The following is a 6,459-nucleotide window of genomic DNA, read 5'->3' on the forward strand; positions in this document are numbered from 1 at the left end:
TTGTAATCATTAACATCCTTCTTTCCCAGCCCAGAGAAGAGGAAACAACTAAGACAACCCCCCCTTTTTTTTTAAGATTTTATTTACTTATTTGTCAGAGAAACTGAGTGAGAGCATGAGAAGGGGGGAGTGGCAGGCAGAGGGTAGAAGCAGGCTCCCTGCTGAGCAAGGAACCTGATGCACGACCCTGGGATCATGAGCTGAGCCGAAGGCAGACGTTTAACCCACTGCGCCACTCAGGCGTCCCCCAAGACACCCTTTCAAACCTGCTTCTCATAACTCCGTTTCTGAACTTTCAGTGGAGGATTAGGACAGTGAGAGACATGCTCCTCAACCTTCTCACCCACAACTTAGACCAGGGCATTCACAGCCAGATTATGGGGAGTTTACCGGCAGTTGCCATTGGGGCCCTTCTCTTTCCTTATCCAGTAAGCCACGTCTGCTAGCATTTTGTCCTTACTGCAAAATTGTGAAGAACTATGAAAACTCTGAGATTTTAACCTACTAACAAGCCAATAATTTAGCCTGTTCCAATTTCATCAGTGCTGATGGAAGACAAACTCCTGGGTCAGGGATAAAGGACTTTGTGTCTCAAGTCAGGCAAGCAGCATGTGCATTGGCGTATTTCTGTTCTTTTCTCTTGCCTCCAAGTCCTTTGAAGGTGATGCAGAGGGCTCAGATAGATGATACTTGTGCATGCAGTGGTTTGTGTTATAGGATAGGATGATTGAACTTCAGGAGTCCTGTGGTTTGGAAATCCAGATCTTTTATCCTGGCATAAACATGCCCCTTCTTTGCTCTGAAGGAGACACTCTCTCTAACTTCAAAGACTGTTCACTATAGAAGCATCGTTGAGAATATAGGCTGGGATAAAGGATAGAGGTAGGACCCAAAATTTTTTTAAATGTCTTGAAATTTGTATTATACAATTGTATTGTGTACTTACAAAATAAAAGTTGAAAAACCTATGTGAAATTAATAGTTTAAAGCAGTTCCTGATTTTAGTATTGAAGATTTTTCTGCAAAAGTTTATATTCCAGAAATATGGTCCCTAATTGAACAGAATAATGTTCCTCAATTGACATTCCGAAAAGATATATTTACTTTGCTGCTTTTCTTATAGCCTACATATCAGGAAAGAACCTACTGTATTCTAAAACTACTGTGATAAAAATACAATTGCATAATGAGATTTAAAGATAAATCTACCTGTAAATATTTTGCCTATTTATAGATATTTTTATGCTTTAATTGTGTAGTAAACTATATTTGTTTTTATGATTTAATATAGGTTTAATCATCATATATATTAGTATTTTAGCTGTCTCTATAATTCCTAAAAAATTTTCTTACTGACATTGTTATACAGAGGTGGTTCAATCTCATGGGCCATAACTCAGAATGAAAGTAATATTTTAGCATGCGGAATCGGCCCACTAAAGAAAATACATCTTTTATAGAACATTTCATTAGTCAAGCTTAGTCCTTTCTAGGCTTGTTGCTCATTATATTGTATTTTCGCATATCTCTTATTTAGGAAGCAATGAAAATTTTGCCTCAGGTACAGAAAAAGAAATTAGTGTACACAAGGAAAAGTTGTATTGTTAGAATATGAAATATTTACAGTGGCACCTAAAGTTATGTGACTTCCTGTCACTAATAGGATCTATACACCTACCTCAATGCTAACATGCATTAGAATGATGAAAGTTGCATGAATCATAATATAATTGGATAATCTATCTTTTTGTCCCTACTCTATTACATTAAAAGAGGGGCTTTTTCCTAATGCTTTAACAATTCTCTGACAGAGCCTAGGACAATGCTTGATTAGATAATTTGTCAAATAATCATACCTGTGGCACAGTCACTACTAAGATTAAGGTAAACAGTTTATATATGCAGTTAGTCTAACAGACTATAGGACTGAAAATTAAATATAGCAAAGATTCTATACAAAATCTTACATTAAGTTAAGAAACAGTGAAAATGGAATTATTAAAATAGCAATTACATTTCTATATTCTTATATAATTTTTCATGACTAAATTATTTTGAGAAAAAAGTGAAAGATTTGTAGGAAAATATGTGTTTGTTTTTTAATTATCTTATTTATATAAAACATTTTTTCTTTGTCAAGGACATATGTGTTTATTCAATAATATAAAACATAAAATAATTTCCCTTAAGGATATTGTCTTAGTGTTTACCTAGAATTGTGACATTTATTGTAATTATGAAGAACACTAAGTGAATGATATTGCTTGAAGAAAATAAAATCATCCCCAAATTAATTTGAGCATAATACTACTTTTATTTTTTTTTTAAGATTTTATTTATTTATTCATGAGAGACAGAGGGGGAGAGAGAGAGAGAGAAGCAGAGGGAGAAGGAGGCTCCCAAGGAGCAGGGAGCCTGATGCGGGACTCCATCCCAGGACCCTGGGATCATGACCTGAGCCGAAGGCAGACGCTTAACCATCTGAGCCACCCAGGTGCCCGAGCATAATACTACTTTTAATAGTAAAAAATTAGTATATGTTATGCCCTTTTGTATTAGATGAATGTAACTTCATAATTAAAAATTTGAATCATGAGATAAAAGGAAAATAAAATCTATCAATGTCTACTTCTTTCAGATATAAACCATTTCAGTGGACTATTATGTATTTATGTTTTAAAGCAATCTCTAAAAGAAATTATATCTTAAAACTGCAATCTTGATTTTATAAAGATAAAATATATATCATACTTAATGTGATATAAATGTGATAAGTGTGCATCATTCAGGAAATATTCCTTCTAAACATTTGGTTTAGGGCAAAGAGATGTGGGATGTGATGGCTTCCTTGATTGAAAAAATGCAGGGGAGAAATATTTAAGCAAAGAAATTGCTTCAAGCAAGGCTAGATTTTAGGGCTCTCACCAGGTCTTGAAAACCCAAGTTTTTTTTCCCTCATCTTTTCTCACTTAATCTCTTTTCTCTGCATACTTCTTCACTGTCATTGTACTGTACAGGTTTGCATATTTTGCCACCAGAAGCTATACTTCTTTGGCATATCGGTAATTTTAGGCTGATTATATTTAAGAAACTGCAGACACAAAAAAACTCTGAAAATCAAGTATAAGCTACCCTTTTGTAAAAGATATGTACATGAGATCTCCATTTGTAAGGATGTCTCCTCACAGCTGTACTAGGGAGCAGGGAAGGACTTTAAATTTCTAAAAACTTATCAATGGAAAAGACATGGACTTAAATCTGCATAAAAACCTTACTCTTATTTCCTATGCTTTTCCTGGTAACCTGCCATAACTGACTCTTCACCCCCTACATCTTCTTCTTCTTTTCCCCAATATCTTCTTTTGTCTTTACCTGAAGTATTTAAAGTGATGGCTGTAGCCATTTTGGGGAGTTATTCAGTTTTCCTGGGTCTCTCCCATGTATACAGGAGATATACATGTTATTAAAGTTTTGTTTGATTTTCTTCTGTTAGTCTGTCTCATGTCAGTTTGGGTCTTAGACAACCTAGAAGAACTTTGATGGATAGAGAAAAATGTTTCCCATCCAACAGTATCAACCAAGCTTTTCCCACATTTCATCCCTTACAGTTTCAGGCATAAATTCACAGAACTCCCAAGCACATTAGAAAAAGAAATCCTTTCCTCCAGGTTACTCAGCTACAATCCTACGGATATATAATTAGACTGACTTGAGTCATGTGACCATCACTGATCTGTAGTCAGAAGAGTGGAAAATGTGGGTTGCAAATGGCTGAGTCCACGGCCTTCCTCAGTTAAGGGGGCGGGGGGAGGGTAGTGCCATTTAAATCACGGTGAAGGGAGAGTTGGGAATATATGATTCCCTAAGGAAAATATAAGTTCATCCACAAGGTGAAAGGGAAGTGGTATTTGAATTACAAAAACTCAAATGCTTACTCTAATTTGTTTCTAAAATAGGAAGTTTAATGTGTAAGAAATTGGAGAAAGCCATCATGGATGGGAGAAAGTCGGTGAGAAAATAGGATACAAAAAATCCTGTGGCACATTTAGGTGATGGGGAGTATCAAATCAAACTGGATCTGAGAATTTCTTTTCTGGGAACAAGGATCTGAGTGGTAGAAAATTGGATCAAACCTAGTTTAAGGAAGGGCTGGAAAGCTTTATCTCATCATCACAGAGAAGATTTGAACACTTTTATGCATAAAAGTAAAAATAGGGATACTACTATTTTTTTTTTAAGCTTTTATTTATTTATTTGACAGAGAGAGAGACACAGTGAGAGCAGGAACACAAGCAGGGAGAGTGGGAGAGGGAGAAGCAGGCTTCCAGCTGAGCAGGGAGCCCGATGTGGGGCTCGATCCCAGGAGCCCGGGATCATGACCTGAGCCGAAGGCAGACCCTTAACGACTGAGCCACCCAGGCGCCCCAGGGATACTACGATTAATTGTGCAGGGGAGAGCAAGACTTTCCTTCTACCCTAGGTTCCATAGCTGAGTCTATGAAATAAACTGATAGGCCTTAATATTAATAAGAGAAAAAGTCTATAAATTTATTTATTTTTAATATTACACACATTTAATATTACACACATTTAATATTACACACAATATTTTTAATATTACACACAATATTACACATAATATATTTAATATTACACACAAAAAAACAAAATAGCAAAAATCACACACACAAAAAAGCTGTGAGATTTAAGAGCTTATATATTGCCTTAATAGAGGAAGGGGTAACTTAGGGGAGTGTAAATTATTTTTAGGGACGATGAATGGGCCCTTAGAAGAATAGAGTGTATGATAATTTGTGACAATTTGTGTGGGTATGGTGTTGACTTCTTTTTTTGATAAGAGTCAAACTTCCCTGGTTGATGAAACACTTTGGGAGGGGATTTATGACAATTGATTTCTATTCGGAGGATCCTTCTTTAAGCAGATAAGGGGAGTTTAGAGAAAGCCTCTCCCTGTATTTGTTGTTTTTCGAGTGCCTTCAGATGAAAATAATCAATATACCAAAGCATCATGTTTTGAAGTGGCATGTTCTGAATTTCTTCAATTGGCAGTAAAAAATTTTACGAAGTATACAAGAAGAAACCTCTGATTTCATTAAATGGATATATAAATGTCTATGTGATGCCAGGCTGCGTAAAATGATTTATCCATACCTGAGAAATTGATAACTATAAGTGTCTTTATTTCTGGTGTTACTCTATATAATACATTGAGATAGTCTCAAGGCACCAAACTAATATATTGCCTGACTTTTCTCCACCCATTATAATTTTCCTTAGGGGAAGATGCCTTTCTTAGTTTAGGAATAAGATGGAGTTTCAAAAAAAATGCTTATGTAATTATTTTAAGATTATTCCTCCTCAGGACTACAAACAGTGAAATCGTTTAGGTTGACTTATGTCTAAAATTTGGTAGCGTCTGAACTAGGAAGTAAGTGGAGGATAGTAGCATTGTATCTGTCTACAAACTTTGGGGACAAAAAAAAAAACCAAGTAACATGTTTTAGAATATTTTTTAAATTACTAAAATTGTGAGGATGCTAACTGGGTAGCACTATGAAGACTCTGTGTGTGTGTATATATACACACATTATATTGCTTTGCTGTATAGTGGATACACAACACACCACATACACATAAACCTAATGGCATTAGGAGCTCTAAATATGAGTTTATGAGCCGAGTGTTTAGGGCAATAATCAATGGAGAAAACTTGCATTGGAACAGCTACATCAGAATATGGTGCAGCAGACCATATACCATGCCCCTGTACGTGTTTTGATATTGTAGGTTCCTAAATATAATGTAAATTTTAAGCTACAAATAAAATATGTTAGCATCTAAAAGTGCTGTTGTCTTGCATGCATTCCTGAGTATGCCCTGGGTCAAAGACGTATTTCTAATTGATTACCATGTGGCAAATAATAAGTGCTTCAGCCCTTCTTGCCCCAGACCTTACCTCTAGTAACATGATGAAACTCAGCTGGAAAAATCTTCTACACAAGTGGCCAGTACTTCATTGATAAAGGACAAAAACAGGTGGTTGGCTTTTTTTCCAATTTGTATGCATATACATATATATGCATATAAATATAAACATACATGTACACATATATGCACATTTAAAACTATGTACATATATGTGTATATATGTGTGTATATATATTTGGGAATATATGTACGTGTGTGTGTGTGTGTGTGTGTGTGTGTGTGTGTGTATTCCCCAAAGATATATACAGAGAGATTCCTGAAAGAAGGGAAACACCTTTCTTCCTTTGATGGAAATGTCCTTTGATCTCATACTAACTTCTTGGAATGTAAATACATTTTTCCAAGGACTAGACAAATGCCTACTGTCTCTGGCTCTTATGATCTAGAGATATCTCTCAGATCTGTACTTCATTCTTTGGAAATGTAAATATCTAGGAAGACAGCATTCCA

Source organism: Zalophus californianus, chromosome 1 (genome assembly GCF_009762305.2).
Source record: "Zalophus californianus isolate mZalCal1 chromosome 1, mZalCal1.pri.v2, whole genome shotgun sequence".
NCBI lineage: Eukaryota > Metazoa > Chordata > Mammalia > Carnivora > Otariidae > Zalophus > Zalophus californianus.